Source organism: Trichosurus vulpecula, chromosome 8 (assembly GCF_011100635.1).
Source record: "Trichosurus vulpecula isolate mTriVul1 chromosome 8, mTriVul1.pri, whole genome shotgun sequence".
Lineage (NCBI taxonomy): Eukaryota > Metazoa > Chordata > Mammalia > Diprotodontia > Phalangeridae > Trichosurus > Trichosurus vulpecula.
Genome location: NC_050580.1, coordinates 93,030,173 through 93,054,980, shown reverse-complemented (window position 1 = coordinate 93,054,980; position 24,808 = coordinate 93,030,173).

Genomic DNA, 24,808 nt, shown 5'->3' with positions numbered 1-24,808 from the left:
TTTAAACCCCAGGTTGTGTATACGAGAATAAAAATTAGGAAGGCACTCTATTTGGAGTGCTGTTACAATCAGATAGCTGAACTGATTGTTAAGCTAAGAGATGTGAGTTCCGGTCCCAACAGATCTACGAACTGATCTGAGTCTTTTGACTTCGGGGGCGCGGGAGGGGGAGGCTGGATAGGGAGGGCGGGAGATTTTGGTTTACTCCATAAAATGAAAGAATTGAACAAGATGATCTTCAAGATCTCTTCCAGATCAAAATTTCTATGGATCTTCCCATTTCGGTAGTGTTTATTAGGATCTGTTATAGATGCTCTCTTCTCTCTGTCGCCTTACTCCACTTTGCGGGGGGGCGGGGGGCTGGGATCTGTGTATTGACCTCGCGGCTTGGAAACTCCCTGTACCAACGCAGCTGATAGCTGCTCAGCAAAACACATTGAATAGAATCCCACACTTGGGGTGCAGAAAATGTGAGTTCAAAACCTACCTCACACACTTTCTAGCTGTGTGACCCTTGGCAAATCACTTAGCCTCAATTTCTCCTTTTGTAAAACGGAGCTTGAGAGAATCAATGAGACTATTTTTGTAACTTGCTTTGCAAATCATTAAGTCCGTTTTATCTTTGTATTCCCAGTGTTTCAGCACAGTGCCTCTTATATAAGAGCTGAATCAATTTTTATTTATTGGAAACGAAGGAGTTTTGCCTGGAGGCACTGGAATGTTCAGTAACTTATCCAGGTTCCAAGTACCAATATGTGTCCAGGGTGGGAGATGAGCCTGGGTCTTCCTGATTGGTGTGCTGGCTCTCTAATTGGTCACCATTCTTCTCAAAAGTTCTTGTTCTCAGATGCAGTATTGCCATTTTCCTTTTCCACCTCTCCCCTTTCTTCTTCCCTCCTAGTCTCCACTCCACAACTATAGGCAAGCCATGAGAAGCAGTAATTTTACATTCCTGTAGAATTGGGGAATTTGCAAAGCACTGAATGTGCATCCTTTTATCAGATCCACACAGCAATCTGTGAGAAAAGAACAGGTGTTACCATCCCCATTTCACAGATGAAGACGCTGTGACCCAGGTAGGTTAAAAGATTTGTTTAGTGTATCACTGACATTTCAGTTGCCGGAGTTTAGTTAACAGAGAACCCAGGTCTCCTGGCTCTTGTCTGTTGCTCCTCACTCTATTTTATGTAATGATTTTTAAATGGTTTTTAAAAAATGTCTTGTTCTTACTAATCTTTTGTTCTTATGTCAAATTTTCATGCAATATATTCCTCCCTCCTTCCCCTCATGTCTTAGATAGACCAGATTATAATTATGAACAGCTTTTATATAGTGTACCTTTTACATCCACAGTGTCTCAAAGAGAGGAAGACCTCCCTTCTTGTTCCATCTTTAATATATACTGGCTCTATGACTGTAAGCAATTCATTTAATTTCTCAGTGCTCTGGACAGCTGTCTGAAACCTAAGTTATAGGAAGGGTTCAAACCTGTATTGGTAGAGGAAGCTTCCTTATGCTGGAGTTCCTTCTACCAATGAAATCACAGGAGCCATGCCTGTACTGTGTATATTGTCTTTAAATGATAGTGTATCCATTCAACCAACAAATGTTTACTAAACATCCACTATATGCTAAACGCTGTACAAAATAACAGTCCCTGTCCTCAGGAGCTTACAATCTAATTAATAATAATGATAATGATGATGATGCCATTCAATTCATATAGTGCAAAGTGTTTTGGAAATTAAAGGAGGGAGACATCATATTTAACTTGTAAGTAGGAGGGAGTATGTCAGGGAAGACTTCATAAAGGAGTTTGCATTCGAACCTGGCATTGAGAGATGGGGGTTATTTAGATACAGGGGATTGGGAGGGCAGGGGAAACCAAACAATCCAAACAGAAAGAGTAGCGCTTGGAATGGCAACAAGCCATGTGCCCAGGTGATGGTAAGTTTGTCTGATATGTACTGTGAGAGGTTTACAAAGGTCAGAGCATCACAGATTTAGAGTCAGAAGGGGCCTTAGAGGCCAGCTAGTACATCCTCCCCACCCATTTCATAGACGAGACAACAGACACAGAGAGGCTAAGTGACTTGCCCAGGGTCATAGCTAGTGTAGCCAAGGCAGGATTTGAATCCAGGTCTTCCTGCCTCCAAGTCCAGATCTCTATAACCTGTACCAAGTTAGGGCCAGGTTGTAAAGGGCCTTAAATGCAGCATACAGTGTTTAGAATTTGTTCAATAGTGAAAGGGGAGCTATTAAATTCTTTTGAGCTAAGGAATGATGTATTAAGAATATTTCACTTGCACAGCATGTAAGAAGCTGTACAGAATATGTATCCCACTAGGAGGAAGCTAGTGGCACCATGGGTAGAGTGCTGGGCCTGAAATCAGGATTATCTGAGTTCAGATCCAGCTTCCTATGTTTGTTAATTGTGTGACCCTGTGTGAGTCACTTAACCTCTAACTGGCTACCTACCATGGAAGGGTGCTGTGAGGATCAAACAAAATGATGTTTGTAAAACAAAACAAAACAAAAAAACCACAATATGAATAAGCCTAAATGTACACACACACACACACACACACACACACACACTCACACTTAGTAGTCTTTGGCATATAGTAGGCACTATATAAATGCTTATTCTCTCCCCTCTGAGTGCTTAAATTCTAAGGCCATATGTCTTTGAACTATCAAATGTTCAGGAATAAATTTTTGCTAGTTTACACTCTTGAAAAAAAAAACCAGAGTAACACCCAGCTCACACTGATATATATATTAACTTGATGTTTGAGGCTTTTTAACTAAAATGTTCCTAAAAGGGGTGAGGGGGCAAGACAGATGCTGCTTCTACTTGAGAACAGTGAATAAATGAGCTTTCTCAGTGCCTCCAACAAGCTTGATACTGGACCAGGCAGCCACAGTCCCTATTTCCTCTCTCCCGTGGCTATTTTTAACAACCATGAGACATGCTGGTCTTTGGTTTTATCTCTCCATGTCAGAATTTCAGGAGGACGCTAAGTCACAACCCTGACATCAATTACTCTGCAGGGCTGGTGTGGGTGAGCAAGAAACTGAACAGCTGATGTAGGAATGCTTGAAGTATCTTTTTTTTTTCTTGTTAGGATCAGGATCCAAAGGTTTCTCCTAAAGGTTTGTTTAGACATTTGGGGGAGTAGGAGCAAAGGGAAAAAAAGTAAAGGTTACTGTCATCAATATGTTTGTTAAAGAGCTGTAATTTAATTTGATGGTGCTAGTGACCATGTATCTTACTTATAGTAATAAGTCATATGGAATGTACTTTCTTCAATACAGAGCCTTGTAAGGGCAGCAGAGCAAATTTTATTATCAATTGAGATCAGGTACATAAAGTGCTTTGTAAACCTTAAAGTACTATATACATGTCAGCCATTATTAACTCCCTTTTCCAGATGGGGAAAAGCACTAGTACATGTCCATTATTATTAACCCCATTTTCTAGAAGGGAAAACTGAGGCCCAAAGAGGTTAAGTGGCATGCACATGGTCACCTAGTTAATAAGTCTTGGTGCTGGGATTAGTTAGGATTCAATTTTCTGATCTCAGGTCCTTTATTCTTCCTATTGCACCACTGTTTTTGTTCATTCATTTCATACTGAAGTGGTTTGCCATTTCCTTTTCCAGTTCATTTTACAAATGAGGAAACTGAGGCAAATGGAGTTAAGTGATTTGCCCAAGGTTGCACAGCTAGTAAGTATTTGAGGCCAGATTTGACCTTGGAAAGTTGAGTCTTCCTGACTCCAGGCCTGGCACTCTATCCTCTACACCACCTAACTGACCCCAATTATACCATATTGCCTCTCAAACACAAATTCATCTTTTAAACTTTTTTCTTTTATTCCGAACTTAATAAACGAGGAAAATTTATGTGTGTGGATATATATAACAGAAAAAATCGATTCCACATGAAATTGCAGGTCTCCTATACAGCTTGCATTTTCTTTTTAAATAGTATAAGATCAACCTGTAGCTTTCTCTCTGTTCTTTTCATTTAAAACAAGTTTCAATGGCCCTCTTTTCTTTCCTTTTTTTTTTTTTGCTACTTTCTCCCTATCCCTCTTTGCCCTCTTATCACTCCCCTCCCCCCACCATTTGAAAGAAAAAGAAATGCAAATTTATTTTATTTACTGCTAATTTTCTCTGGTCTTATTTTTACAGGAATACCCTACCTATTGTCATTAGTTGGTTATAGAGGAGAATCATAACATTAGCCAAAATTATGTTAACCAGGACAATTGAAATGTTATCAATGGACAGTTGTCTCAATGATGATACCTGAGGAATCCGTGATGATAGGAGGATTTGGTTATAATTTATTAATGATGTTGGGGGCTGACATCATGCAAAGTATGTCTGTGATTTGGGATGGATTTCAAATATTTGGGACCCATTTTTAAATTATTTTGAAAGTTGAGCTCTAGGAAATCTCACTGGAATTGGTAGTTCCAAATTCCCGAGTCCCCAAAGAAAGTACTCAAACCTAAGTATCCTGCCTAGGATTTCATTAGGAACATCCAAACTCTTCTTCTCTTTCCCAAGAAGTAACTATGTGGAACTTCTCCAGTAGGTTTTTCCTTCTTTAGTAGTGTTAATATTGGTGGAGTTTTTAACCAGTGGCCCTTATCTCATAATAATCTAAATAATTGTCAGTGCTTATAGGTCTGTTTTATCTTCATTCTTCATTTCCTCTCTTCTTTCTTTTCTCTTCCATTTGCTTAGGGGTTTTTTTGTTTGTTTGTTTCATGAGGGATTTGCTTTTCTGCCATTTCTTACCCCCTTCTTTGTCTATTTGTCTTTGTCTCTAAATTGACATTTATTTTTAGTTACACTAATTGCTATCTCTCTAAGCTGTTCTCTCTCTATGCCTTCTCCCCTCCCCCCCATCTGAATTTCTTACTGATTCATTCTTACTAGGGAAAACTTTCCTTTATATCTGCTTTTCTGGACCACACCCTCCCCTTATTTCATTCTTCTTTCAAATGAATCAATATTTATTAAGTGTAGTGTTAGGTGCTGGGGGGCTCAAGGTGGGGAGGGGAAGAGGAGATTCAAAACTGAACAAGAAATGGTCCCTGCCCTCAAGCTGCTTCCTTTTGACTGGGGTGAAATGAGACAACTAACTATAATACACTCCTTTTTAATTTTCTCTTTCCCTATTCTTTTGTTTAAATGTCACTCAACTATGCATCTGCTGTCCTGCCTGGTTTCAACTCCTCGGGACAAGATGCCCCTCCCAGGATAAATTCATCACTTTTAAACTCACCACCAAGCTGCTAACTCAGACCTTGATTGACCTCACCTCCCTCAGCCTCCTCTCCCCCATGACTGGAAGACTGGAGGATGGAGTACCAAACTCCTCCAAATGCCTTCCTTTATAGAGGCAGAAATTGGACTTTGGGTCACTTCATTCTGCATCTGCTGCCCTGCCTGGTTTCAATTCCACTGAACATGATGCCCCCAAATGGGATACCCTATTTCCTGATTCCTCTTATTGTTGTCTTTCACCATTAAATTGTAAGTTCCTTGAGGGCAGGGACTGACCTTTTCCTTAATTGTATCCCCAACACTTAGCACTGGTGCCTGGAATGGGTACTTAAGGGCAGCTAGGTGGCACAGTGGATAAGAGGGCAGGCCCTGGAGTCAGGAAGACTCATCTTCCTGAGTTCCAATTTGTCCTCAGACACTTACTATGTGACCCTGGGCAAGTCACTTAGCCTTGTTTGCCTCAGTTTCCTCATATATAAAAGGAACTGCAGAAGGAAATGGCAAACCACTCCAGTATCTTTGCCTAGAAAACCCTAAATGAGGTCATAAAGAGTTGGACCTGACTGAACAATACCAATAAATGTTTATTTAATTGAATTTCCCTAATTTGACATTGTCCTTCAGCTACTAGTTCCCATTCTTCTCTGTTTCTTTTTCACTTAAAAAGTCGTTTGTTTATTGTATTTCAAAGTACTCTTCCCAAGTATGGCATGTTATTTTTACTATAGAGGTATAGGAAAAGGAGTTGGACATCATTAGAGCTGGAAGATAAAGATCAAGCCCCAAAAGACATGATTTTTTAATTGAGGAAATTAAAATATACCCAGACACCATTCTTTCCTTCATCCTGTGCCACCTTAGCCCTTGGTTATGGGGTTAGGATAGGGAAAAGCATATGAACAATTTTAGTAATAATAATAGCTACCATGTAGCACTTTACATACATTATCTCATTAAGTCTCACAACATCCTTGTGAGATAGTTGTGGTTATTTTTCCCATTTTATAGATGAAGAAACTGAGGCTGAGAAAGGTTAAATGATTTGGCTGTAATCCCACAGCTACTAAGAGGCAGAAGCAGGCTTTGAATTCAAGTCTGCCTAACTCCAAAGACAACACTATCTATTATGCCAAGCTGACTCAATTTCAGAACTCAGAAGCATCCTGCAAACTTCCCTTATCACTGATGTTTACTCTTATTCAGCTCCAACTAGGAAAGGAGTAGACCATGATACTTAAAATGTGGTTGGAACAATTCAAAGGCAGGTTTAGGTGACCGCAATGCAAAGGATAACGAGATTGCTACATGGTAGCCTGCAGATGCCTGAAGCCTTACCTCCATATCATCCTTAAGAGGAAGGATGAGATCAGCCTTTCCCCCCATGTTTTGGTGCTGAAGGACCCACACTGAGATGACCCCAGTTTTCCTTTGGTTGTCCTGCCAAGGATGAATCTTAAGTAGTTGGACTAGTGATAAGTGAACATACAAAGATACAAATGGACAGGAAGTACAATGCCTAAATCCCCACATTGCTAGCCTCTCAGAGGACCTGGAATTCTCCTTTTTCCAAGTGCAGGAATTTTAAAAACTGGCACCCTATCACAGTTCCAAAAGAGATAATTACATTCTTTATAACGATAACAAGTAAATTTATGTAGCATACTTTCTCCAGAAAGCTGATCCACATACCTAATTACAAGTAATCCTAAAAGAGGAAATAAGGAAACAGGCAGAGGAGTGTAAAAAAGTAAGTTAAGAGAGTTTATTTTTAAAATGGTAGCCAGCTCCACCCTACCCAGTCTTGAAGAAACCTAATTTGGGCTACTCTAGTGTCTAACCACTGCAACAAGAACAGTGGAATGTTAGATGTAGGAGGGGCCTCATTGCTCTTGGATACAGTGAAGCTGAGGAATAACTAGTTAACATCATTCTCATATAAAGGAAAAGGAAAATGTTACTTCTACAAATACCTTTTCCTGTCTTTTATCTAAATGGGCAGTAAATGTCACAATAGAGAAAACCATCATGGTTTAATATAAACAGGTTTTTTTCTGTTGGATTTTTTTTTTGAGTCAAAGCCCATGTTTGGAGTCTAGCTATAAATACCTATTTTATGTGTTAAAAGGTCCAAATGTTAGCCTTCCTGTAATGGAAGGTTTCTACTTTGCAGAAAGAAGGTCAAGCATTCAAACTTCACAGATGGTAAGGGGAAGTAAGGTTTCTCATGCAAAAAAGCACTACCTTGAAGATAAAGCTATTCTAAAAGTTTACATTACACATTCAAGATTAATTTAATTTAACAAGCATTTATTGAGTACCTACTATGTGCCAAGCATTGTGCTAGATGCTCCAGCTATAAAGACAAAAATAAAGCAGTCTCTGCTATTGAGGAGATTCCATTCTACGGTGGGAAGATAACATGAAAACATATAACCAGATGCAAAATATATAACAAATAATTCCAGTGGGGGAACACCAACAATTGGAGGGAGCAGGGATCAGAAAAATCTCATGTAGGAAGTGGCTCCTGATCTGGTCTCTGCTAGAGCTAGGAGTTCCAACAGGTGGAAATACGGTCATATGATAATGTATCTAAAGCAGAAAGGGACTCTAAAGTCCATCACCTTCATTTTATATATTAGGATGCTAAGGTTCAAGGAGTTTAAACAAATTGTCAAAAGTCACCCCTTGTTCACTTAGTGGTAAGAAAGGAAAGAAACAAATATTTAGTAAGAACCTATGTGTCAGGCACTGTGCTAAGTGCTTTAGAAATATTGTCTCATTTGATCCTCACAACAATCCTGGGAGGCAGGTGCTATAGATGGAGTCTAGCCTCTGCTCCTAGCCCCAATATCCCAACTTCCTCATATGCCTCACTGCCTTACTAGAATAGCAGGTGTGCCCATGATCTTAACTACATCATCCATCTAGTCTTAGACAGGACCACAAGAGCCAGCTAATCAGAAGGCAGCCCCAACAGGATGCTTGACCACTAAATCACAGAAGAGGTTTTCCCTAGGTGCCTGCAAAATAATAGCAAATACTGTCCTTTAAGTGAACTTTTGATGTTGACTTATAATATCACTACCATACTATTAATGTATCCACCCCACCGTGGGTTTTTCTGTATATATTCTGGGTAACCACATCCACAATTCCACCAAAATGAGAACCTCTCTTCATATTAGCGAACCCCTCCTATATTTTGGTATTCATATATTCTGTAATGTGATTATAAAAATCCCTTTCTTGCTTTGCTAAGCTGCTACCTCCTCTAAGGAGCCTAGCCCACTGAGAGAATGTAAACCTCAGTAAATGCCTTTGCTTGGGTTGGAGATGGTCTGAGTCTGTGAATTATTTCAAGATGACCCCGTAACACACCTTGATCTGCAACACTATCATCCCCATTTTGCAGTTCAGGAAACTGAGGCTGACAGAGGACTTGCTTAGGGTCACCTGGCTAATAAATGCCTGAGGCTAGGTTTGAACTGGAGTCTTCCTGACTCTAGCCCTAGGACTCTATCACTGCACCACCAAGCTGCCCCTATTAGAACCCCGTGTAGGCTATTTTGGATATTCTCTCTTTTTATCCTTCACTTTACCTCTCCACCTGGGTGGCCACTATGTGGCCTTTGAGTGCATGGCTTCTATCATATCTATTCTTCCTTCTTTGGAAGGCTTTGATTTTGGCTTTGATCTTCTAAGGTTTGTAAGGTTAGAATGGTGAGCCACCAGACATCTGTAAGCTGGAAACTTACCTGAAGCTAAAGAAGTCCAGAGTGACCAGTTTGACCTGGCACAGGTTAAAGGCAGAAAAGGAGCTACCAAAACTCATCCATCAACTATGCCAAATTCATAAATGAACTTGTGGGACAAATGCTATGTGGAAATTACTTTAAGTCTGAATTAACTGTCCTCAGAGACCAAGGTGGCATAAGGGAGAGTATGAGTCACAGATGTTGAGGGAATGCTTATATTAACTTTCATTCTTGCTATATCTGTATATTAAATATCCATTTGTAGAAGTTAATTAATATTAATTGGTTAAATGAAGCTGGGGCACTAACCAATGATAGTTAACATTAGGAAAGACACACCAGAATGAGAGCTTACGCTGATAGAATTAGAGAAAGATGCACCCAACCTCTCAGGGGTACCTCTAGAACCCTGAGGGGGAAGTGTAGCCTGCTACACTCTGGTCCACAGTCTAACTATTCCCTTAATCCACAAGGCCAAAAGGAGAGATGACTAAGATCATGTTGAAGACATTTGACACCCCAGCCATGTATGTTGCTATTCAAGTTGGGTTCTTTCTATATGTCTCTGGCCATTATGGATCCTGGTGATCATGTACCTATCACTCATTCTGGTGGGCCCACCATAAGCCCACATATGAGGGTTATGCAATCACTCCTATGGACTTGGCTGGCCATGACTAGACAGACTACATCATGAAGACATGAACAGAAAGAGGGTGCAGCTCCACTACCATTGCTGAAAGGGAAATTGTTCATGATATCAAGAAAAATCTGTGTTATGTTATCCTGGACTTTGAGCAGAAGATTGGCTACTGCTGGTTCTTCTCCATGGAAAAGAGCTAGAAGCTTCTCAATGGCCCGGTGATCGCCACTGGCAATGAAGAGTTCAGAAGTTCAGAGGCTTTCTTCCAGCCATTCTTCCTAGGTAGGAAATACACACATACGTATATATACATATACGTATGTGTGTATATGCATGTATATGTACACACACACACACACACACACACCCCAAGATAGTATAATTGCTTACAGAACACAGACAGAAATCACATCCCTGGCACCTAAACACAGTGAAAATGAAGATCACAGCTCCCCCTAAATGTAACTACTCAATGTAGCTTGGTGGCTTTATTCTGACTTCTCTAACTTCCACAGAAATTGCTCACCAAGGAATACGATGAATCTGGTCCATCCGTTGTCCAAGCGAATGCTTCTAAATGGACTATTAGCAGATACCTAGCATTTGCTGCATCAGTATTCACAAAGTATAAATTCACCCTGGCAAATACCTCATGTTAACCTCATGAAACTGGAATAAGCCTTCTTTGAACAGAAACTTTATTGGGGAAGTTTGAATCTGACATCAGACAAATACGAGCACTGTTTAGGTTGTTGAACCATTACTGATTTGACCTTATATTCAAGTGTTCTGTTCATTTATATTTTTGTTGTTCAGTCATTTCTCAGTCATGCCTGACTCTTCTTGATCTCATTTGGGATTTTATTGGCAAAGATATTGGAGTAGTTTGCCACTTCCTTCTCCGGCTCACTTTACAGATGAAGTACTGAAGTAAATAGGGTTAAGTGACTTGCCCAGGGTCACACAGCTAGCGTCTGAGGCCAGAGTTGAATTCAGGAAAATGAATCTTCCAGACTCCAGGCAGGGTACTCTATCCACTGGGCTACTTAGCTGCCCCATTTACATTTTAGCACACCTTATACATATCATAGATGTAATCCCCAATACGAGTCACTTATTGTGAAAGGTAAGACTTAAAGTTAACTTCTCCATAGAGAATTAACCTGGAAATATGGCTATATAATTCTTTGGCTCATTGGCACATCTGTTTTACAGTTTAATTTCCATAGAGAATCAGATATCAATAGGATATCTAAAGGTCAGATTTCCAGCATCTAAAAGAGCTGACTTTTCTAGAATTTCTGCCCTAAGGCCAGCCAGAATGAGTTTATAAATGAGTGTTACATTTTTGTACCATCCTAGCAGGAATACATATCAAATCTAAGCCTTAGGAATTATTGCTTTGTTTTTCCCTTTGACCCACTGTTTCTCCCCAGTGTTGTAGGGCTGTTATTCAACCCTGAGACGCAAAAAAATCTGGATTTGCACAGTAGTATATTTGTGCATCTGAGGTATGTGGGGTGTTCAGGAGGACTAGCACCACTGGTACGAGGGCTTGCCGAGCCTTTTCGGGGCTGTTCATCCACTTTTTGCGTCCACCTGATTCACCCAATTCTCACCTGTGGGCTCCAAGATGCTATAGCATGCCCCGCAGCCATACCCTGGTGCGTGGCAAATGGTCTAAACCAGGTTGCGAGAAACTGATGGGGCTCGCCCTCATCAGTGAGGTAGGGGAATGTCTACCCCAAGTATGTGAAGACTTCTCCTAGCTGAATGGGCAGACAGAGATAATTGGTTCCAAGAGCCATGAAGGCATCAACAGCAGGTGTTGGGGAACACTTAAGAGCTTGGTCAGGCATCCAATGCATCCGTGGACATCACCAGTTATCCTGACTTTTATCTTGCCCCTGGACTTCAATGACTCTGGGAGAGTGAGGCTGACAACTTTGTGCAATTCTGCCTCACTTAAATTCAATTCACATACATGTCAATACATCACCTGTGATGTCATTGGTTCTTTTCAAAGGTAAAGGACAAACAAAACCATTTGTGCATCTGGTTAATTTGAGACTTTTTTTTTACATGGTGCCTTAATGGTTTCATGTGACAGTAGAAAACTACAATTTTTAAATAATCTTAAGAGTTGAGAATTGTAATGCCCAAGGCACACCAAACATAGGTATCAGAAGAGAATTTGAGCCTGGGTCCTCTGATTCCAGGGCTAGTGCTTTTTCTGCCATGCCACACTGATGAGGGAGAACATTCCAGGTATGGGAAATAGCCTGTGAGAAGGCCCAGAGGAGAGACAAAGGGATGTACAGGGAACAGTCCACTCCACTTCTGCATAACTCTCATTTGTCAGGATGAGGAGAAGGACTAGTTGTAAGCAAACCTTCTGAAGCTGAAAGGGAGATTAAAAGGAGTTGGGGAGAAAATAAAAGAATTGGAATCTAAGAATCAACTGAGAAACTGCTGGACAAATTTGCAGTGTGTGAATACGATGGACTATTATTGCAAAGTAAGAAATTACAACAGAAAATATCTCGTAGAATCCTAGGTATTATGCAAAGTGATAAAAAAACCAAGGACAACAACATTGTAAAGAAAAATAACTTTGAAAGACAACTATTTAATGGTCATTAGACTAGACATCTATCAGTATGAAGAAACATTGTTACCCATTTTCTGATGAACTTAAGATGGAGGAGACAAATGATTTTTGGACACCACCATTGCACAGATTACTTTCGCTTGACCATGCTACTGATTTGCTACAAGGTTTGGTGTTCTCTCCCTCTTTAATGGTAGTTGGGGGTGGAAAGAAATTAGTAACAGTGATCTGCGCCCCCCCCCCCAAAAGAATTATTGGAACAAGTTTTTAAATGTACAGAGGAGAACAAAAGAAAGTTCAGAAGGAAGCACAGTTTTGAAAATAACATCGAATTCTATATACCTTTTTTTTTTTAGAGGATGGTTATGAAATGGAGATTTGTGGTATTACATACGATCTTTTTGTGTTCTGCTATGTATTAAAATGCTCCTTTTTGGTGTTTAAATTCAGAATTTAAAAAAATTTTAAAATATTAAAACATGAATGAAACTTGCAATTACATATTTGATTAGTTCTTAAATTTATACAGCAGGAAATAACTCCTGCACCATTAACTTTTAAGGACATTTGAGGCAATCTTCTTTGGCTCCAAAGTTCAATATTACTTTACTTATATCTTGATTGCTAAAAAATTGTTAGTTGAAGTTTTATTATTCTTGTTTTGGCAGAGAACTTTTGCATCTTAAAGAAAAGAAATGCTGTAACACATTAAGTTTGCAGACACAAAAGACTGGGGGAGGGGGAAGAGTAAAAAGTCTCACTCTAAATAAACAAAAACAAGTTTGCAGCCATCTGAGACAATAAAGAGAGCTATTAGAACAGCATCTACATCATTTCTGAGGAAATCTACGAAGCTTACACCTCTTGAAAGCAGTTATTTATTCCACATTGACACCTGGTATTCATCACCCCTAAGTACCAAAGGCATGCCTCCTTAAAAGAGATACCCTTAGGAAAAGAACAGTAGTATGTAGTTAGCAGTATCACAGAAGAGTTCTGTGGATAAGGGCAAAAGATTCCACACATGAGCCTGGCCCTAATTAAAAGTCAGACTGCATTTATCTTAGATAAGAGATAGAGATAATTCCCATATATTTCTATGAACTCATAACATATTTGAGGTCTCATTTTTGAAACACTAGGCTACATGTGTTTTGTATTCAGGACATGTTTCCACATGACTTTTAGGCATTAAGTAAAATTTACTTTTAGGAAGAATTTCTAGTTGCAAGATTCTCTAATTGGAATACACAGTCACCTCTTCTCTCCCCACCTCCAAATAGATAAATGTTTGTTTGGTTTTTCTTTCCAGTATCACCAGGAATTCCTCTCATCTTGAAAAAAAACAGCAGTAAATTTTCCAGTTGCAAGCATACCACACTTGACATTACAGGCTAAGTTGATTTACAGATGTTTTGAAGATAAAAACTAACAAAAATCATCACCTGCTAAATTCTGCAGCCCCTTGACTCTGTATGACCCAGACTGATTATGGATCAATCAACAAGCATTTATTAAATGCCCTCTAGGTGACAGGCACTGTGCTAGAAATTGGGGATACATTCAAATAAGAAACCAAGATAGTCCAGCCCTTCAGCAGCTTGCACTCTGGAAGGAATACCCATGTTTACAGCTATAAAGAGAGGATGAAGAATAGCGATAGGGCAGAGGTGGGGGAGGGAAGACAAAAACCTTAAAAATTTACAGGAAATCAGGAAGGAATCAGGAGGAATCAGGAAAGGACTCTTCAGGTGTTGGCCTGAGTAGGTCCTAAAAGTACAGTATCGTCATCAGGTCTGGAACTGCTTCACATTTTATCCAACAACCCAATCAGGTCATTTCATCATCTGCCTGGCATTGCTGATCTGTTCCTACCCATCTGGATTAGCACCCTACACATCAAACCTGAGGGCTGTATCTTCATATATCTGGGTCTTCCAAAATCCAGCTCTCTGTCCCTGGAGAAATTAATCCACTCCTCTCTGGAGCTCCTAGAGTCTAAACTAGTTGACTGGTAACTGAGTGTAAGCAAACTAACCCACTTAGCCCACTGTATCTACTGGCTGACCCTAGACACCAGACTTCAGCTTAGTATTCCATCCCATCAAAGTCCCAACTGATCTTACCATCTACCTCCCCTCCCCATATCAGAACAAAACACCCTTTCCTGGACACTGCTCCCCTATGTGTGGTCTTCCCCTATTAGAATATAGGCTCCCTGAGGGTAAGAAGGATTTCTTTTTAAATATATGTATCCCACACACAGTACAGTGCAAGGCAAATAAATACTTAATAAAATTTTAAAAATTCATTAGTTTATTTCACTCACCACAGAAAAAAATGCAGAAGGTACCAAGGACTCATAAGAGTCCACAAACAAATATAGAAACATAAAGCCTTAGTTCACTAAACTGTCCCTGGAAGGTAAAGGCTATTTAACCAACCCTTCCCATTCACCTCAGCCCTACACTATCTGGGCAAGTCATGAAAATAGCAAGAGTGGCAGGATCCAGACCTCTTTCCCACCACCCTCCCCCAGGACCCTAGTCTCCCTGGTAACTATCCAAGGCTGGCTGGGAAAGTCCCTGCCTTGTCAGAATCTGGCCATGTATAACCACTGGCAACTAGGCCATGTGCTTCTACAAAAACTCTAGCCACTGACCTGTGCTGAAGAAAGAAAACAGAAGGGCAAAAAAAAAAAAGTAGCTAAGAGTTGGAGGTCCATAAATTCCCTCACAGGCCAACTGGCAAGCAGATGTCACCTCTGCCATGTCTCCTCTTGCTCTTCATCATTACTGCTCCTGAAGATAGAGAGAAATCCCCTGTGGCCACACCAGCTCTTTCCCTCCCAACAGTCCTACCGAGGTAGGTCACACTACAACTCTCCCTCCCCCACTTCTGCATTTCGGTCTGGAAATCCAAGAATATCACCTTAGTTCTTAATTACAAATGTTTTCTAGTCAAGGATAATTTGAAATCATAAGTGTAAGAAAATAACTAAATGGCTATCCATTGTCAAAGTAGATTATGTGCCAGCGACACATTTTCATGAGAAAGTCCCATGTCACAAACTTAATACCTAAAGTCAGATGAAATTATTTACTTTTTCTGCCCAATTATTTAAGATCTTTGCACAGAAGGTCCCTACTACTTATTGTGAGTTTCTCGTTACAAATTGTCCTTTCTGTTCCCTGATATCCAGCCTTTACCTGGTTACTTAATCTGCCCAATAATACACCACCACCCTCAGAGCATTCTTACTATTTAAAAAAACCAAACCAAACAAACAAAAACCCCTTCCCTCTGAGGAATTCACAAAACACATAGTGGAGCAGCAGCGTAGTAGCATCCAATTAGAGTGCCAATGTCAATTTAAGTCAACTACTTGAGAGTGAAGAGAAAATAATTCTTACTCCCGAGGATCCATGATTTTATCATCATGAGGATTCCCTCCACTGCTACAGATGGCAAGCCATCTGTACAGGATTGTGAGGATCAAATGGGGCAATATAAATGCTTATTCCCTTCCCCCCAAGCTTATCCTGTTTGATTTCTGACTAGGACCTTTTGTACATACTTCATAAAGTTCTATGGAACATGTAGGAAGCCTTCCAATGTTTCATAGACACTAGTACAATACTCAGTTGCCCATACAGGCAGGCAAGGTAAGAAGCATATATTAATCATTTACTTTGTGCCAGGCACTGTGCTAAGGATATAAATACAAGCAAAAAGGAATATGGTCTCAGACCCCAAAGAGCTTGCATTTGAATGGAAGAAGCAACACCTAAAAAGGAACTGGAAAGCCTGAGTGAGGTGGGAGAAGACACTCATTTGAGGATGTGGTGGCACAGGAGTGAAGGCTAGGAGTTTCGGAAGCACCGCATGAAGGGAAATGAAGCATGGCTAACCTAATCCTGTTACCAAATGAAGGCCACCATGCACATTATCTCTCACTCTTGTTACATACATGCATGACTAGCTGACTTCTTTTTCATGTTTCCTTGGTGTCTTCTAGCCTATTTCTCTTCCTTCCTGAGTGCTTGAAGATTTACCAAGTGTTTCCCCTGTCAACAGTCAGTCCTAAGAGGTAGGTTATACAAACGATATCCCTATTTTATAGGTTCACAAATTTGAAGCTGGGAGGAAGAACAAGTTCAACCCCTTCAGTTTTACAGATGAAGAAACTGAGGCACAGTGAAATGAAGTGCCTAGGATCATACAGCTAGTAGCTCTAAGGTGGAATTTGAACTGAGGTGTCTTCCCTCTGAGTTCAATGCCCTGTCCACCATTCCATGCTGACACTGTGGTTTTAAATCAAATTATTATGATTAAATGCTAGGAAATAACAGAGCCAGAACTGGAACCCAGGGTCCCAGATTTCTAGTGCAATGCTTATTTGACTGAGCCACACTGAAAAAGGGGATGGGCACTAGGGTACCTACCCTGGGAACAATAGCAAATATAATCTGCTTCTCTAAGAAGCTGAGAAGTAACAGAAAGCTAACATACTTTCTCCCCAAAGTACTCAAGAGTCCCAAGGCTGCCACCAACAGAGGCCTCAGAGAGAGGTGCTCAATGGCTCTTTACTTTAGGAGGCCTAAAGGTGCAACAAATATAGCTCAGAAAGAATCAGTGCACACTATTTCCTATTTACATGTTAACTCTTATAAGCACAGCTATGTACGGTTTAAGGCCCTCAATAGGCCACTTAATCCTCAATGCAGATCATTTCCCTCCTAAAAATAAGACAAAACAAAATTGATTCGAAAACAGTGTCCCCTGTCACGAACAATGTACTGAATTCTAATCCTGTGTACTTTGTCAGCTAATCATTTAAAGAGGCTTTAAAAGCTATTTGTACCTATGGAAACATGCAAATATATTTTAATTTCTGCAGTTATGACTTCAGTGCCCCATTTTGGCACTGAGATGATCCTGGGTACACCCAGGCTGAAAAGGTCTAGAATCCAGGCCTGGGAACACACTATATTTGCCATATGAGAACAAGTACGGCTGAGGTCAGAGATTCATCACCAGGTTGGCCATGGCACAATAAATTGTTTTGCCCAAAGCAACTCACAGAGAACACAACTATCAAAGCAGGGGGAGACTATGATGTGTTTCAATGAAAGGGATTACCCACTCAAACAGAAATTACAGATCCGTGTAATTTTGAAGTATATTTTAGTCAGTCAATATGCAGTTATTAAGCACCTATTCAGGGCCAAGCACTGTGCAAAGCACCAGGAATACAGAAAGAGGCAAAAGATAGTCCTTGCCCTCAAGGAGCTCACAATCTAATGAAGGAGACATGTAAGCAACTATGTACAAACAAGCTATATACAGAATAAATAGGAAATAATCAAGAGGGGTGACACTAGAATTAAGAGGGATTGACAAAGATCTCTACAGGAAGGTAGGATTTGAGTTAAAGCCAGGTAAGCCAAGAGAGGAAATGAGAGTGAATATTACAAGCATGGAGGGCAGACAATGAAAATGTTCCAAGCTGAGATACAGTCTACCTCATTCTAGGAAGAACAATGATGAGAAGAAGAAGAACAAGAACATGAGAAGACTGGAAAGGTTGTGAGGGGCTGCCCAACTCATGAAGGGCTTTGAATGCCAGGGGGTTTTATATTTGAACCTGGAGTAGATAAAGAACCACTGGAGTTTACTGAATGTTTGTGGGGGCAGGGTGACATGGTTGGTGGAGGGTGGAATGGAGTGGGGAAAGACTTGCAGCAGGTCAACCAACCAGCAGGCTCTTGTCACAGTCTAGGGATGAGGAGCCCAGGCAGGCATAAAGGGCCTCCACCAGGGTGGTGGTATTAGAGAAGGGGTGTATAGTCAAGACATGTTGAAATGTCAAAATCGACAGGTTCTGGCAGAAGTTTGGATATGTAGGGGTGGGAAGTGAAAAGTGAGAGGACAATTAGATTAAGACCTTGTGGGCCTGAGAGTACAGAAATGTAGGGAAGTTTGGAAGGGGGAGGTGGATGGAGAAAATGAGGTCAGTTTGGGACATGTTGAGTCTTCCACAAGACATTCAGTTTGAGCCAACAGGCAATTGGAGATGAGACATGGGAAGTCAGCAGAGCAGCTAAGGCACTACAGGCAGATTTGAGAATCTTCAGCCTAGAGATAATTGAATCCCAGGACAGGGCCCTGTGGGACACCTATGAGTTAGTGAGTGTGACCCAAATAGCTTCTAATTTTTATCAGACAATTTGACAAAGATCCAGCAAAAGAGAGTGAGGAATAATAACACAGGTAGCAGAGCCAGGAGAGAGCAGTGTCTCCAAAAGAGTATCAAAGAGAAGAGAGTGATTAACAGTATCAAAGTCTGCAGAGATGTCAAGAAGGATAAGAACTGAGAAACAACACTGGATTTGACAATTAAGAAATCACTGGTATCTCTGGAGAGAGCAGTTTTGGTGGAATGATGAGGTTCTAAGCCAGATGGTAGAGTCAAGAAGAGAGAAAGAAGAGAGTAAGGAGAAGCATCTGTTGTAGAGAGCCTTCTCAAGTTTAGCCACAAAGGCAGGATATGGAACAAAAGTTAGCAGAGATGGATGAAGTGAGAGCTTTCTAAAGATGGTGGGGAAATGGACATGTTTTAGATAGTAGGAAAACAACTGGTAGAGAGGGAGAGATTGAAGATGTGAGAGAAGAGGACAGAGGAGGCAATCTGCTAGAGGAGAGAAGATAGAATGGGATCAATAACACAGGTAAATCTTACTCGTGTTTCTGACACCAAGCACAAAGCCCAGTCAACATTCGGGCAACTGCTATGTACAGGTAAACTACAAACTCTTAAATGTATGTCTTTTACAATAAAAGAATAAGGATTCAAATTCAACAAATTAGTTAGTTGCTCCCCACAAAGTCATACTTGTACAATGAAAGATCTATTTTACAAAACCATCAGCATCAGCTGCATTCTTGGACTGACTGGAATTCCTTTGAAATAAAATGTATCACCTCACTCTTTCCCACAAACAACTCAGGAAAGCAAACCTCAACTTCATCCTCATAGTGGCCCAAATCACACAGCCATCTAAAGTTTGCAAATCACTCTACATGCATTTTCTCAGTTGATCCTTACAATAACCCTGGTCATGTTTTACATTTGTCATTGCTATAAGCAATGACTTTTCTATTTGAAATTGAATGAAGACAAAGACCTCAATTATTTCCCTGAAAAGAGTAACCTATGAAATATAATATTTGCATACAATACCTCAATAGGCAGATAAACTGCATTTTACTAAAGGAAGTGTACTAAAAGATATTTAAGAGGGAACATTAGGATTAATAATTAAGAGGATAATATTTATTACTGGGAGAGGAAGTAAGTAGTGTTATCATCATCTAATACAATCACGTTTGTATGTATGTTTTTACACTTATCATTCTGTTATCTCCACCACCCCATATCTCCCCCAAGATGGCCTAACCTCTCTGCCAAGGCATGCAACATTTCATTCAATAAGCGCTTATCAAATGTCTACTACATTAGGGATATATATGTATAAATATTTTACACACACACACACACACACACACACGTCTCTGCCCTTATGAAGCTTATAGTTTGTGGGGGAAACCAAATACATAAAATAAAAACATATGCAAAGTATGGAGATAGGTTTCCTATAGGACATGGCACCTGAGCTGCCATTTGAAGGAAGTCAAGGATTCTATGAAGCAGAGATGAACAGGGAGTGCATTCCAAGCACAAGAAATAACGTACAGAAATGCAGAGATGAGATGGAATGTCTTATGCAGGGAACAGAAAGGCCAGTTTGGCTAGACAAGTACCTGAAGAATATCTTATAATACACCTGGAAAGGTAGGGTAGAGACACATTGCAAAGAGCTTTAAAAGCTAAATAGGAGTTTGCCCTAAAGACACAAAGGAGCCACTAGTTTCTTAAACAGGGAAGTGTCGTGGTCAGAACTGTGCTTTAGGAATATCAACTGAGGTAAACAGAGCTTAAACTGGTGTTAGGAAAGACCAGAGGAGGAGTTATTAAATGGGGAACTACTGTAGTAGTCTAGATGAAAGATAAGGAGGGCCTGACCTGGTTGGGAAAGGGTGGCTATGAATTAATATAAGGGGATTGAGTAATATATAGAGGTAGTAGAATGGTCTTGGCAACTGATTAGATGAGAGAGGTGGAAGATGACTCAGGTTGTGAATATGACTGGAAAAAAGGAGGTACCTTCGAGAAAAACTAGAAAGGGGGTGGTGTTGTGAGAGGTTTTAGATGGGAGGGAGATGAGTTCTATTTTGGGCATAAGTTGAAATATTTACAGAATATCTCATTTGAGATCTCCAGTAGACAGACGAGGATATGGAGGGCCCTCCAATATATCCATCTAGAGGGAATGGTCAAGGATGATGAGCCTGCAAAGGATTATTAAGGAGCTGCCAGAGACAGGACCAGTATCCTGAAAATCCAGGAACATGTTTTCTTTATCCATCACATCTTCCATCTCCACTCACATGAGGTTAATTATGATGCATTCTAAATAAATTCCAATCAAGGTACAAGGAATTAGGTTACAATCTTAACAGTTTGGGTCTTAAAATCAACATATCTATACATTAAGTTAGTACTAAATATACATATTAAGGTTTGTTTCCAGCATGTTAAAGTGTTAGATATTAAAATGTTAAAATTATTGAAATCCTCACATACTCCATTTCAAAGGATCTGGGATCTCATCATGGGTCATCTCATTTTCTGGCACAGATCACCATATATCCACGTTTTTTCATCCTGTGTAATTGTTTTTCATATTTTCTTGTAGATCCTCCACAGGGCCGTTTTAGAGGCCTTCAAATCTTTTTCACATTTCATGGATACCAGTGAAACATCCCATGCTCAACATAACTGATCCTTTCCCAATCACAAATTTTATCAATGGCATTCTTTTCACTAAAGGAGTCAAACACTAGTGGCCTATAACACTGAGTTTAGCCCAATCCAGATTAAAAAATAATCGGGAAATATTTAACAAATATAAATATGGTAAAATGTAAATAATGTTTTGTAGCCCATAGGGATCCTTATGAATGAATTAGTGGCTCCCATGTCTATTTTAGTTTGACACCACTGTTTTATAACATTTCTTGCTTAAAACTTTGAAAACATGCTGCAGTCTACCTGGGTCTATTATGCATTTCTCCTTTGCCCTTTGAGTCACCACCATAACCAGGTATCTGCACCAGGAGCAGCTTAAGATCATTAAAAGAACTAAATTCCCAAATGCAATCCAGCTCACTCTTACTCCTATTCAATTTTGAGCCAGATTCATTATCTATTTTTGCACATGCATATACACATGTAAAGACGCATTAATTTAACAGGCTGGTCAGCAACTAAATGTAATCTGGGCATTAAACTTTTTTCATACATACATTTAGTTTTTCTTACTTGGATTGCTAGTCGCACCTCTATGACCCTGTAAAGTTTGGGGGCTTGATGCAATTGGCATTTAATCTTACCAAGCAGAGGCAACGCAACCAAAGGGTACAAATATTTGGAATACAAACTCATCTGTAAAACAATGTTAAGGAGAATAATAGTATTGCCTCATAAAATAGCCAAAATTAGAAATGGAAGAAAAGGTCTAGAGCACAGGTTCTTAACCTTTGTGTCATCGACCTTTTCAGCAGACTGCCAGGTGGACTCCTTCTGAAGTTTTTAAATGCATAAAATAAACACATAAAATTACAAAGGAAACCAGTAATATTTAAAAAAAAACCATGTTGACAGAATCCTTAGCATGATATTCACCTGGGACATATCATGCCAGGAGCACTCATGGAAGAACCTGGCAGGTCAAAAAAGAGCAGAAATATTTAAGGTCAAGAAGAAATCTGGAAGCAACACAATCCCGAAAAGCATTAGAGGGTTCATTTTACAGAATCTCATGGAAAAGATATCAAAAGGATAAAAGGAAAAATTATATTACTACCACCAAAAAAAAAGATCATGGAGAAAACATCATGTACCTACATCACCATTTTTACAATTATGAACTACATCTGAACTGAAGGTAGCCTAGAGAAAAACACAAGAAAGGAACAGACTTTTGTAAACAATCTTCTAACTCTGACCACATCAAGTCATACACTTGACTGAAAAGTATAGAAAATACCAGATTCTCTTGTTTAGTGATTACTTTAAAAAAAAATATGCATGTGACTTGGGACAGCAAAACAGTCTTACAGACTTAGAAGATTCTTTGATAACTGCAACCACAGAGAATGGTTCAATGACCCTTCAATTACTATAGTAAGGCACAAAACAAGATGTATGTTTGCCGAGGCTGTTCACCTATCATGGAGTTTGCCTTGCATAAAGTTCATAAAGATTCCCTACAGATGGAGAGGTCACCCCAGTGAGCAGATTCCCTTTGCTAATGCAGGTCAACAACTGCTCTTCAACTTTTATTCTTTTAAAGATTCCTGGAACACCATGGCAGTGGGGTCAGTATGTGTCACAGGTGAGACTAGAACTTAAATCTTCCAGACTTTAATGTCAATTCTCTATCCTAACACCTTTCTGCTTCTCTATATTGATAGAGAAACAATCAAAAAGACAACCATAAATATTAATTAAAATGATTGGCCATTTTACAGTCAAACTTGGAAATTTGGATAATTTGCTATCAATTTCAAAGTATATGTCTAGTTGTAGTTAGTAATTGCCTACAACATGGTCTTCTTTTTATACAAAGTCGTCTTCAAAGGGCCAAATAAATCTAAGGCATGAAGACAGTTCAAAAACAAAATATAACTGTTATTTTCCAGGGATAGGTATTACTACACATATCAACTCTATTGCTGAAAATAAAGAACTGTACACAATATTCTATTCTGTAGAATGATAAACAACACCTCTGCAAAACTGTTGCCTGTGCACAAGAATAAGGCAGACAATCCCATGCATGAGGTCCAAGGCAACCTAAACACAGCTGCAAGAGCTATAGTCAGCTTAGTCTTGACAGATTCTCTGTAAATGTACAATTACTTTTACTTTCCTCTAACAGCTGTCCACCAGCACTTCAGTTTTATTCAGGTTTAGTAAATTTAACAAGCTGACTTCAAGGTAATCAGTTGGGAACCATTTCCCCACAAGAAAATCTCATGCCAAATGACTATTAAATTGTGAAAGTTGCAACAATCTGAATGCATTTTACTTAGTATCAAATCTTGGCACAAGTCTGGAAAAATTACTGGAATACTAAGAAGAAAAATTGACTAGTAAACACCTTTTGTTAAGTTTCCTTTTCACATTCTTGTTTAAAGATAGACTGTGAAGGTTGAGCGAATACAGTACACTTTTCTCTCTACACCCAACATACCTAATTTCCAACTTTACAAAAGTGTCAATGTTTTAACTTTTAATTGGCATTTCTTTTAAAAACCAAATTAAGTCAAATATTCCTCTTCCTATGCTACCAGTTCCATACACATAGACCTAAAGTATGGTAGGCCATCTAGAACAGCATTGAGAAAATTCTTAATCCAGCACACTGATAATACAATTTTTTTTTTAAAAAGAATTAATATACCACCACTGTATGTATTCAAAATAGCAGTTCTCAAATCAAATGGGATGCTACCTGTCTGGACTTTATAGTTTTCACTAATATTAAATTATGAGTAAGAAATGCTCCTACTTCATAATATTAAGGCATTTTAATATTATACTGGCATGCTAAATTTCTTAAATGACATTTAGGAAATTATGTAGAAATAATTGTCATTTACATGCTAATGCACTTTTAAAGTATTTACTGTAACCTATTTAATATTCACAATGTGATAGATGACACATTTTCAATAGTGATATAGCAGAATGCTTCATACTTAAGCAAATTTACTGATTCAGACTAATTAGAGTAAAAAGCAGTCCCAATTGGTAAAAAGTTTAAAGTTACAATATATTTTTAAAGGTTTTAGTTACTTTCTAGTACACTGGAAAATGAAAAAAAATCTAACAAAATGTTTTCAAGTAGAGGTCCTCCCTGAGGCTGCTTGAATTGTTTGGTAAGATTTATTTGTAAACATTAACTAGCAAGTGCTATTAAAGTACATGAACATATAAGTAGTGAAGACATTTCCTGAAAAAAAGTATTGTTCCTCAGTTGCCAAACTAACCTTTTTTTCTCCAGATACTACAAGAATAAATTTTGTTTCAGACGTGGTCCAATTATCTTGACTTCTAAATTTTTGGAGTCTAAATAATGACATCTCATTCTGCTTGTTTTTTAAACTGAAAAAGTCATTTCAAGGGAGGATGCAAAACCTCTTTCACCCAGAGATTAAATTTTAGTTTACTGACAATTATAGTTTTGCTTCATGAAACATATATGGTATCTAGAAATAAATTATACATATATACTTACACAATATACATATTTTTATATATATATATATCCTAACAACATATAAAGAATAATGAAATATT